At 41.4% G+C, this 12,828-nt stretch overlaps 1 long non-coding RNA gene across 1 annotated transcript; it reads right to left on the bottom strand.

Moving 5' to 3' along the window:
- Positions 1-2,991: 2,991 nt before the first annotated feature.
- On the bottom strand, positions 2,992-6,818 carry LOC111864057. Its single transcript, XR_002842730.2, has 3 exons — positions 6,556-6,818; positions 4,135-4,272; positions 2,992-3,189 (listed from the first exon to the last, which is right to left on the bottom strand). It is a non-coding gene; the product is annotated as an uncharacterized LOC111864057 (long non-coding RNA).
- Positions 6,819-12,828: the final 6,010 nt, after the last annotated feature.

The following is a 12,828-nucleotide window of genomic DNA, read 5'->3' as shown; positions in this document are numbered from 1 at the left end:
TCGAAACAAGCGGAGAGGAATGCTGACGCGAGGAGTCTTACACCTTGCACCAAGCGACTATCACTTGTTCTTTAAATTGAAGGAACGTCTGGTTGGAAAGACTTTTTCGTACAATGGTGGGATTCAAGACTCAGTGATGACATGGCTAAGAGAGCAGGTATGAGATTTCTACGACGCTGGAATTAAAGAACTCGATCCTAGGCTCACTAAGAGCACTGTGATCCATGGTGACTATGTTGAAAAGTAAATAAAGCCTACAAGTTAATCCTTCCCCCAAAATGCTTTAAATATATTTTCCGGGCTTTTTATCTTTACTTTCCAAATAACCTTTGTAAATCTAGGGGGAAGGGATATGTTGGAACAGAAATTTGAAACATATTTTCCGAAAAACTTTTATGAGAGTTTTCTGTGTGTTCGCGATCCATTTCAGGTCTACAATCATGAGAACGATCTTTCGTTATCGAAAAAAGAACAGTACGTTGAGCTTTCAAGTGACAGTGGGCTTAAAATACAATTCCGTGATCTTGGTGTGGTCCGATTCTGGATCTTCAGTGAGAAGTTAATTTCCCGAATTATCTGAAGAAGCATTGAAAATCGCCATGCAGTTTTCAACAACTTATCTTTATGAAAAAGGATTTTCATCGCTACTTCAGTTGAAACCGAAATACAGAAATCGCCTTAGTGTGAGTGCCGATCTTCGACTGAAGTTGATCAATATTGAGCCACATATCCAGGAACCCTTAAGGGCCGACACGCTCAACAATCTCATTAAAAGTAAGTGGTAATATAAATATATCGTATTCTTTATTTATTTAATAAAGATTAAAATTTTGTTCAATGATGATTCACTTTAAATAGTTTACTTCCAGTCTATTTAGTTATTGTTGTGCCCAGACCCTTTCGGGAATTGATTTTGATATTTTAAATTATTTTATTAATGAAAGAAACATGAAATTTTGATTGAGCCAGAAAGATGAAGTCAACTACGGAAACAGAGACCGCTCCTGTTTCCTGTGATTCATGATTAATAATTTCCGTTAGTCAGCCGCTCCCCATGATACTGGAAGAATCATATACGGGCAAGTTGCTAGGGCAGAAGGGAATTTAACCAATGGGAATCCACGATTCCCAGCGCGTCCAAAAGGACGGAAGAGCGCCCACGTTACCAGACGGTATAAGAACCCTGGAACAAGGGGCGGGGACGCGCGCGCTAGAGCTGGACGCTTGTCGCCTAACGCCGTCCGCAGAACATACTGAGCCTTCAGGGCACGACTCCGCAAGGGTGCGAGGCGCACCACCGAAATAACGGAGGAGGATGAAGTCATAGTGGCAGTCCACTAGACGGGGCATGTAAGTACTTGCCAATGGTCGGTCACGGTCACAGTCGCACAGCCTAAGGCTGTATCGTACTTAGGTATTTACTCAGGTCAGTTAATTTAAGTGTAACATAGAATAGGAAGTAGTAAGTAGGAGAGTGGACGTGTGTAGGCAGGAGCCCGGTGTAACACTACGCTCAGGCGGGACACGCCAGACAGAGGCGAGGCGGCCACGGCCCTCGGTCTGATCGAGTAGCGAGTGGGACATCGGACCCAACACCACCACTGGTGTGTGGGCTTAATCACACGTACCAGCACGGCTAGAGGAGCCAAAGAGTCCTTAACGCCTGCCATGTGTAACTGTAGGGTTGGAGTTAGGATTACATGTATTAGGGTAGGTGACGATGGCGCCATGTAGGCATTGTATCAGTGTGTAACCATTTATTTTCTATATTTCCACATAATATATTTCTATATTGAAGCTGTTTGTATACTCGAGGAGGTTGTGGGAACCAATACCCTTGCACCCGTCCTGTTCCTGATCCGGCAAGAGATACCCACTGGTGACCCCAGGGGAGAGGTGAGGTAACCCCCCCCCCTGCGGCACAACATTATGTTTCCATATGTATTCAAAACCAAATTAATGCAGATCCTGAAGGAAACAGGTATCTATTGGCGCGAAAGAAGATTGCTTAGCAAATTGTACATGGATCAGAAAGTTAGAATGCGACTGGACAGAGGGGAGACAAGAAGTGTGCAGATTGGAAGAGGAGTTCGACAAGGATGCTGTTTATCACCAATTTTGTTCAACTTGTACAGCGAATGCCTTACCAAAGAAGCTCTGGACGGGCTTGGAGACTTCAAATTAGGACGGCAAATTATTCAAACTGTGAAATATGCAGATGACCTTGTGTTAATGGCTAAGGAAGAAACTGTGCCACAGGGTATGATTGATAGACTAATTGAAATTGGAAGATGATATGGCATGGAAATGAATGTGGAAAAAACAAAAGTAATGAAAATTTCGAGACAACCAACCCCAGTCACAATAAAGATAGACCAAAAACNATATCCTACATGAAATAAGAAAACGGAAGGCTAATTGGATTGGTCATGTTTTACGCAGAAACTGCCTTCTAAAAGAAGCTATCGAAGGAAAGATAGATGGGCGGATAGAAGTGACAAGAAGACGAGGAAGAAGACGTAAGAAGATGCTGGATGACCTTGGGGACAGAAGAGGATATTTTAATTTGAAGGAGAAAGCTCTTAATCGCATCAGGTGAAGGAACTGTTTTGGAAGAGACTGTGGACCAGTCGTCTTGATAGATTACAGATTAATGAATGAATGAATGAATGAATGTCCCAAATGTTGGTAATACCACATATGTTTTAAAAAAATAGACTTCTGTAACTTAGTGGTCCGTAGATTTTTTCAGACATTTTACTGGTCCTTGGGCTTAAAAAGGTTGAGGAACACTAATATAGGATATTGGTGGGAAAGCCAGAAGGAAAGAGACCACTAGGAAAGCCAAGACATAGGTGAATGGATACTATTAAGNATGGGGATGTTATGGATTGGATTGATGTGGCTTAGGAAAGGGACCAGTGCAGAGCTCTTTTGAATACGGTAATGAACCTCCCGGTTCCATAAATTGCTGGTAGTTCTTGAGAAGCTGCACAATTTGTGGCTTCTCAAGAAGAGCTCATCTCCAAGGGTGAGTGAGTACACAAAAGGTTTTAATTTGCTTTGAATGAAAGCTCATTTAAGCCACACAGCTATAAATAAAGAAGCAGCTCACCTCAGCTTACGTGTTTTCAGAGCAGCTGCAATGGCCTTAATTGTTCCGGTAACCATCATAAATTCTTCGACCAACTGTAATAAAGCAGAATTTCATATTAACATATTAGTGGTGCAGTTGTGGTGATGTGTGGACAAAGCAATTTAGAGATTCATTATCATCTAATTAAAACATAATAATGGTGACATGTGGATCTTTTCTAAGGAACAAGTTGGCAAGTGTTTTGTCACGGAGTGATATTTATATGAATTCGAATTTCGAACAACTTGATAGTCCAACCGTTTTCCGGAACGGATTGTGTTCGAAGTTGGAGGAAACACTGTATTTTTGTATGACGCCTTCTTCTGTTGGTTTCTTACTTGGCTCACTCTTCAAGACTGAAGATGGAGGTTATGTTACCGTGATACAATGGGCTTTTGCACAAATGACATGACATTACAATCCAGACAACTTCAGTATTCATAGTCACCAACGTAAGGATATCAAATTCAGCAAATCCAGAGCAGATTCAGCGGCAGTCTGGCCTGCGTTGCAGTCCACAACGAACAGTACGAGTCAACAAAATATAATGTTATGCCACGTAGCGGACTAAAGTGAACAGACGTTTCGCAGGAACAATTTTGCCATCATCTTCAGGGTTTAAGAGTAAACCACGTTCAATAATTCCAGCCACAGCCCAATGACAACGAAACGAATTGGAAATCTAGTGACAAATATGGATTCCTGTAATGCCACTTTTGATTCATTCACGGATACACACGTCATATGAGATTCAATTCAGGTCACCATGTAAAGTGTTCATTGTCGATATTGATCTGAGTATATTGAATTTATTTATTTATCTAGTTTAGCCCCCGAAAATTATCATTTTATGCCAGAAATACGTAATAGTATTTTATAAATAGCAAGGGAATAAATTATATAGGTATACACTGATGGTGAAGTCCCATTTTATTGTAAGGTGAGATTTGTTCAGTTCTACAAAATATTTTGAGAATAATTAATATACTTATAGTTACCATTTGTTTTGAGTCTTCTCTTCCAGGCGGGATTAAGTCACTCCCTCGACTTTCCTCGTTTTGTGACATTCTGCTCATTATATGGTTGAATTTTTTTGTATTTAATCAAATTCCTTCACAGTACCTCTCTTCAGCGCACTAAAGACGGAACAAAACTGTATTAACAGAAACGACTCGACAAATATTGTGGGTTTAACAACAATGTCACAAATTGTGTCTGTTTCATAGAAACGTAATTGTCGTTGTTACAGTGCGACAAATTGTGTCGGTTTCTTCGCAACGTGATTGTTATTCTTATAATCTGTTTTATAGCAACGTAATTGTCGTTGTTACAGTGCGAAAAATTGTGTCGGTTTCTTCGCAACGTGATTGTTATTCTTATAATCTGTTTTATAGCAACGTAATTGGCATTGTTACAGTGCGACAAATTGTGTCGGTTTCATTGTAACTTGATTGTCGTTCTTATTAGGTGTCATAGTAACCTACCATAAAAGGCCGCGCCATAGCTCAAGCGGTTAGCCGCTGGCTTCCCGTCGCGGCGGCCCGGGTTCGATCCCGGGTCTGGTCAAGTGGGATTTGTGGCGGACAAAGTGGCGCTGGGGCTGATTTTCTCCGAGTACTTCGGTTTCCCCTGCCAATCTCCATTCCACAAATTGCCCCACAATCACCCTCACCTATCATCTGGGGCTGGTACAGTAGGCCAGAAGTGGCCGCAGTACAAGGCAGTTTGTCCCACCCCACTAGCAATAAAAGAAACATAACATAACTCAAGCGGTTAATCGCTGGCTTCCCACCGCGGCTGCCTGGGTGCGATCCCGGGTCTGGTCAAATGGAATTTGTGGTGGACAAAGTGGCGCAGGGCGGGTTTTCTCCGAGTACTTCGGTTTCGCCGAACTACTTCTCTCATTTATTGAATGTACATAGGGTCAGTGCTGTTAGGCAGACAGAAATCCATACAGCTGAGCCGTTAATACCTGACCCTAGCCCTTTCGAGGTTGAAAGTGCTGTTGCAAAATTGAAACTGTATAAATCGCCAGGTAGTGGTCAGATTTCGGCATAACTTATTCAAGCAGGAGGAAAAATATTACGTTCTAAGTTCCACAATCTAATTACTTCTATTTGGCGTAAGGAAAAATTATCTGATCTGTGGAATGAGTCTATAATTGTACCAGTTCACAAGAAGGGTGATGAAACTGACTGTAGTAATTATCGGGGGATATCACTGCTATCAACTTCATATAACATTTTGTCCAATATTCTTCCTTCAAGGTTAAGTCCATATATAGATGAAATTATTGGGGATCATCAGTGTGGGTTTCGACGTAACAGATCAACTACAGATCAGATCTTTTGCATTCGTCAGATATTGAAAAAAATGGGAGTACGATGAGACAGTACATCAGCTATTCATAGACTTCAAGAAAGCCTATGATTCAGTTATGAAGGAAGTATTGTACAATATTCTAATAGAGCTTGGGATACCCATGAAACTAGTTAGGTTGATTAAAATGTGTTTAAACGAAACGTATAGTAAAGTCTGTATAGGTAAACATCTGTCTGACAAATTTCGTATACAGAATGGTCTAAAACAAGGAGATGCTTTATCGCCACTCCTTTTCAACTTTACTTTAGAGAATGAGAGGGGAAACCAGGTGGAACTGAAATTAAACGGGACACATCAGCTGCTGGTCTGTGCCGATGATGTGAACCTACCGGGTGATAATGTAGATACTGTCATCACGTATTGGGTGTATAACGCGACAGATTACTTCAGGCCGTACCCGATAGAGCGAATTTATTGCACATTCGCTCTTACAATCTCACAATTACTGCAATCAGCAGTATCACGAATACTAGACTGAAATTAACTGGTTACTCTTTCTCTAGTTACTGGCTCAATACTCACCACTCATTAACTAATCACTCACTACTCGCTGCTAACTGCTCTGAATAGTGTTCGCTACCCCTTATTTAGCCTCGTCACGGACAAGACAGAAAACAGTTACGTGATAGGTAGCATTGTTGCCTGACGCCCTGTTTACCGATAGCCTAGCAACGCTGTCGGGAGTTGTTTACTGGTGCATAGCAACCGCGTCATCCCTTGGTCACGTCACCACGGAAGGGGGCAGGGTGTTGACAGGCCTATTACCGTAGCAACGGCAACGCTCCGAAGGTGTTATGTCACCGCTGGCTTTGGAGGAGGTGTCATACAGACTTTAATTGACGCAAGTAAAGAGGCTGGTTTAGAAGTAAACACAGAGAAAACTTATTATATGTTACTGTCTCGTCACTAAACTGCAGGGCAAGATCATGACATAAAGGTAGGAAACAGATGTTTTGAAAATGTGGCACAGTTCAGATATTTGGGGACAACGATAACAGATCGAAACCTGATTCAGTAATTAATTACATCAAGTCTACCTGCTAATTCATTACGAGCCAGACACACCACAACGGCCCATTCAATGACAAGCTGTGCGCTCTACACGCTCTCCCAACAAAATAACATCTTCGACCGAATTCCTTCAGCTCCCACCGCTGAAATGGCCGAAATCGACTGACTGCAGGAATGCCATGAGCGCCATGAGCGTCGGAATCACAGAACAGAATGGTAAACTCAGTGCTATTGGCGGACAACATAACCGCCGTGACCGGTCGTGATGTCATGAAAGCATCACTGCTGCCGCAGTGTCCGGAGCAGTAAAGAGCGGAAAGGAGGTAAGGAGCAGGGGGTGCAACTGGTTCTTTACTGAGTTGTTACACACCAGCAATAGCAGAATACACAGACAGACTCACAGACACTAGTGTCCAACAGTTCTGTTATTGTTATGTGTATTCTTTGACCTGGGAGCACTATGCTACAAGCCGGAAGGTCCCGGGTTCGAGTCCAGATGAGGTGGATTTTTTCAGTTGACCTAATCCTTCCAGCCGCACTGTGGCCCTGGGGTCGATTAAGCCTCTAACAAAAATGAGTACCAGGAATCTTCCTGGGGAGTAAAGGGCCCCCGGCGCTTAAGGCTGGCAACTTTACCGCCATCTGTGAGACGATTGTCTAGAATCTAGATAATGTGGGACCCTCAATGTCTCACAACCCTATGGGCCTCCACTGCCTGTTACAGGGATAGCTTTATCTTCTTACGCGTTTACCGAGCAGTTGCTTGGCAACAAAATTAGGGATACACTTTAATGAACCTTTGCCTAACAACGACAGGAAGGATACACATAGAGAGAGACAGACTGATTGGAAGNACTTTTTCTTCAACCCTGAAGATGGGGGCGATACGTTCCTCCGAAACGTCGGTTAACACCACATATACACGGTGCCAAATCCCAGAAGACTGCTTTCTTCAAGTTTCATAAAGATTGGTTCAGCCTTTAAAAAATTATTAAGGGCGGATTGACAGACACACAGCATGGAGATCGCATAAAACTATTTTCATTTTTTTTTTCAAATTAAGGAACATAGGCTAAAAACTGTGTCAGTAATGACGTTGACGAAGATAAGACTACGGAGGAAGTGAAAGGGGAGGACAGGGAGCAACAGAAGAATCAGAAAAGTACGACGAAACGAAATGCTAAATCGAACCGTGCGTTCGCCCGAGAAGGGAGAATTACTGACCAGGTAGGTCCTTATGTTTCAAAGCGTGTAAGAGAAACCATGGCACAAGCGAGCAACACGTATAATACGTTAGTGTCCTGTTTCACACTGTCGCCTAGAAGGGGGCTAACAGCTAAGCTTATTTTCTCAATCTAAAACCCAGCCGAAACTTCCAGACAAGAAAAGAGGCTTATTTAGGCAACCGGTCTGTCTTGTGACGTCTCTACTACCTGATGATCGCTAAAAAAGGACAGGACTATATTTTCAAGGTCAGTGGTGTGAGACCACTAGTCTCCAATCTTGGGACACGCTGAGACTCAGAGCAGGTAAAGTTACCCCTATGTCCAAGCATCATGCCACGAAGATGTGTAGGATTTATGTAGGCAAAGCTCCAAAGAATCTGGACCTAGATATTAGATGGAGGTGAATGGTCACCATCACGCTCTGGCCGCCTTATCCGCGGGGAGACAAAGTGAAAGATCTCAGAGGCGATCTGTAAGTAGGGACCAAGAAAAAAAAACACTGTTTTCGAGAGTCCATAGTCAGTTGTTTTTTTATTGAACTATTTTTTATATATCCTCAGTTCAAAGATAAATAATAAGCAGCTAAAATTACGGAGAGATAGGCACTACATATAATAATGTGATTTTTATTTCGCTGGAATCCCCAATCAATGTTTTTATGCCTACTAAGGGCATATAAATGCGATATTTGTGACTATGAGAACCGAAATGTGAATTGGAGCAACTCGCTTCTTCAAGATTACGTTCCTATGGTATGACACTGTGCAGTTTGATAGATGTACCCGTACATCAGCTCCTCGGAGGAACCTGCTGTTCGTATCTTCTAACCTGAAGACGGAGGCAGCACCTTCATCCGAAACCTTTGCATCCAGCTACAAAATTACGTATCGTCGCATGGCAGAAGACAATAGTCTTAATGCTCTGAGGATCTGAAAACACACGTCTTGATTTGCGTTCATAATGTACGAACGTAATGACGTTCAAGCATCACGACGTTAAGGGGTTTGTGTTACTTAAGCTGCAACACATGGTTAACTCCAGAACTGGATATAGTCGAATGGTAGATTTACTATTCGGTATTTTCACTCCAGATCAAAGAGATCATAGTATCGATCATACGGAAAGCTGGGTGGAAACCACATCTTTTCTGGACGTAAGAGGTGAGGAGAAAATTCACACCCTATCTCACCTCTCCAACCCTTCTCCGGTTATTTTTCTGATCAAGCTATCCGAGCCCCTTTACATAAGATGGTTACGGTAATTCAATCAAGGAGCGTAATGGCAGTGTAACAAGCTGGAAGTGGAGGGGGGACAGAATCGCGAAAAATCTCGTGGAAAATCAGAGAAGCAGGAAGCAGCTGGTTTCGTGATTGATTAGGCTATCTCGGCTGAACAATAACAGTAAGAACAATAGTAATATAATATTAACCATAATCCCGAGCAGTTTGTTGTAGCAGTAATGATCTGTGCAGGGCCGCACCATAGCTCAAGCGGTTAGTCGCTGGTTTCCCACCGCGGCTGCCCGGGTTCGATCCCGGGTCTGGTCAAGTGGGATTTGTGGTAGACAAAGTGACCCTGGGGCAGGTTTTCTCCGAGTACTTCGGTTTCCCCTGCCAATCTTCATTCCACCAATTGCTCCACAATCACCCTCACCTATCATCTGGTGCTGGTAAAATAGGCCAGAAGTGGCCGCAGTACAAGGGACTTAGTCTCACTCCACTAGCATTAAAAAAATACATACCAAGCATCCATGCTTTGTTCGGGATTCGAAACCATGATCCCGGTTTCCGAGAGAGCGAAGGCCGTTCGGCTACCGTGTCCGACGACGACGACGACAACAACAACAACAACAACAACAACAATAATAATAATAATAATAATAATAATAGTGTCGTAACATGTATGTGGTATATAAACCAATGATAATCAAACTGGACTTATGGTAAGCCTGCTAGACGAGTTTGTCTTTCAAAACTGGTTTCGAAGGGATTGGTCTTACACCAGTCTGTCACCGCCGATGTTATACGTGTGCTTACAACGCTGCGGATTTATTGTCTTTATGACCTACTTTACTTTAATTATAATCCTTTTTCGTTTTTTATGGAACTTCTCATATAAACCTTGGGTCTTCTTCCATACATTTTTCTCGTATTTACCTGTCAGAAACAGTGGGAGGGTTGTAGTAATTACAGGCACCCTTAATGTGAATATAATTCCATATGTAACGTCATAAAGCGCTATTTTCGTTATTTCTTGTAACTACACTAATAAGAAATTTCATTTTAGACAATTGACGCAAAGACAGATTTATTTAATTCGTTGAAATTTTCTAATTATATAATTACATATTTAGAATTTATAAGAACGAGAGTTCCACTTTTAGAACCCCCATCAACAGGCTTCGCGTGTTTAAATTTCTGTCTGTCTGCTGATTCATTTAACACGAATTAACCAGTTTTTCGAAAATTTGTGCTAGGTGACTGCACTAAAGAACTGTTTCGTCTTGGCTTCTCTGAATCCCACTGTCTTCAACAATTCAGGTCTGGTGACGGTACCAATTTCTGTGTTGGGAAAATCATTATCGCCATTCAGCGCAGGTGTTTGAAACTCTCTGACGGGGCTAATGGTGATATATGTATGTATATGTATACTTTCTTTTAGAAGGAGTCAATATTTGACACGTTAGAAAATACCGACATTTCAATTTGATGGACACTGTAAATTTATACCTAACGCTTTTATGGTGACCTGTTTCAAAGATACACCTAGAAAATTTTGTAAAATATCTGTGTCCTAGTTTAGTGCACTGTGGTAAGGTGAAAGCCTCGACGTTCTGAAAAGTCTGAATGTATTCGTGTTTATACATCGGGCTGTTTACCTCCAGAGCTGTTCGTTTAAGGAAAAACAATTTAAAATAGAGGTTAATTATATGGAAGTACTCTTATAAGCTCTTGAACTATTTGAAATGCAGCATAGACGGAATTGGAGCCTTAAGCATATGTCCTTCACTTTGCAGGTTATTTGTACTTACTCTGTGTAGGCTCTCTCTGTGAGTGTCGCTGCTTATCTTTAATACGTGTGCTGTCTGGTGTATTGTGTACTGTGTTTTATGTTAGTGAGTGTTGGAGGGGGAATGGATAGTGGGGGGAGGGAGGTACCGTTAGTCTGTATAGATTTCGTATATAGTTTGAAATATGGGATTGTATGTTTCTATGTGTGTATCATTCATGCGTACGCCCTTCTTACTTATTTTATATATATGGTATTTCTCTAATGTATTCAAATGTCTACCTTTCTTTCCTGTTGTTATAACTTCCATTATGTCTGTTATTGTTCCGTATGCATGTCCTGTATTTAGTATGTGATTTGAGTACCCGGAATTGCTATTATTATTTCTAATATCATGTATATGTTCTTTATATCTAGTGCTAAATGTTCGCCCCGTTTGTTCAATGTATTTCAATGGGCAATCTACACATTTCATTTGGTATATGCCACTTTTATTGTATTTATCTAGTTTTTAAATTTTAACAGGCAGTGTAACAGCTACGTAAGAATACACACCTGATGATGGCCATTTAGGGCCGAAACATGTAGTGTGGAGTGAGGGGAAAGAAGAAAGAACTAAATTAAATTGTTACACTTAAGACGGTGTTTATCTTATATATATTGTGCGAGTGTAACAGGATGCTCAAATATAATAAGTCCTGCTATGTTCCGTAGTGAGGAATCTAGCGGCCTAATGAAAACAAGCAGCAATTATTCATTATTATTATGTGACGGAAAGAAACATCTAATCGTAATACGGTTACAACAAACTATCTTGGCATCAGTTTTCCTAATTTTAATCAATGCCTTTGAGTAGGTCAAGGAGTCGGGCTAGCTTAGTCAGTATAGCGGCAGGTTACGAAATGGAAGGCTAGGTTTCGATTCCCGGCAAGGGTAATATATTTTTCTCTACTCCAAAGCTACCAGAGAATTTCCTGTCCAGTGGGCACATGAGCTATTTCCACGGCGATGAAAAGGCGTGAGCATGAAGCTGACCACTCACCTACATCTAATGCTGAGGTAAAGAAAGGCGGAGCTCTAACTCCACTCCACAATACGTCTACATTACGTGGTTCTTTATCAATTAAGCACATAGACAACTTTACATTTTAACTCAGTATATTCCACGGTAGTTTCTTCTACAGTCCTCCAATTTCATTACTCAACAATAATTTTTTTCTTATTCCATTAGAGAATAGTACATTACATCCATAGTTGAGAAACCATCTTTAATAACCGAATTTTGAACTTCAAAGACGTCACTTTAGATAACAGAAAAATCCCTCAGAATTTCTGAGCTAATTTCCAGTGGTAAGAAATTATGCCGACTCCTGCTAAGTAGAAACAAATGACAGGCCTAGGTGTGATTTCGATCCATTAGTTCATCCGTGTCTTCTGATCTTCCATTCCGTTTGTTTTGACAGACGCTCTTCGACCATGAGGTCGTATATTAGACGGTCATTAGAGAATTGTATAACGAGGCGTTCATAAGGAATTACATATCTCTGTACCTTACTGTTCCCACATCAAAATTTTACTTTCCCCTTAACGAGGTCTCGTACAGGTTGAAGGAAAGCTAGAAGGGTCACTATTGCGTTCTAATGACTTCTTTCCCGCTAGGCGACGTAACGGATTACATGTTCTCTAATTTTTAGTAACCGCTTACAGATGAGAACCAAAATAATATTGTCAATATTTAGAAGTGTGCGTGGCTTATAAGACGTGTTTTGGATTGAATCATTGGATTTATTGAACCTTATACATTCACAACTCGGGACTACAGGCAGTACAGCGCTATCGTCCATCTACACCCTTTACAGTTCACCTTTGCACACACACTAGGTTACTGAGTCTTCACTACTCGTATCCTGACAACGGATATGCAAGAATCTCACTGTCTCTTCAAACCACACATGAGTCTTCTTTTCTTGCAATGATTCTGATACTGCCAATTCCGAAGACTCCACTCAATTCGTGTTCCGGCAAGCTGGCATCTCGAAACTCGACTCTTCAGTGTTCTTCTCA

This window comes from Cryptotermes secundus, unplaced genomic scaffold, assembly GCF_002891405.2.
Source record: "Cryptotermes secundus unplaced genomic scaffold, Csec_1.0 scaffold655, whole genome shotgun sequence".
Taxonomy (NCBI): domain Eukaryota; kingdom Metazoa; phylum Arthropoda; class Insecta; order Blattodea; family Kalotermitidae; genus Cryptotermes; species Cryptotermes secundus.
This window is presented reverse-complemented; position numbering and strand designations above follow the sequence as displayed.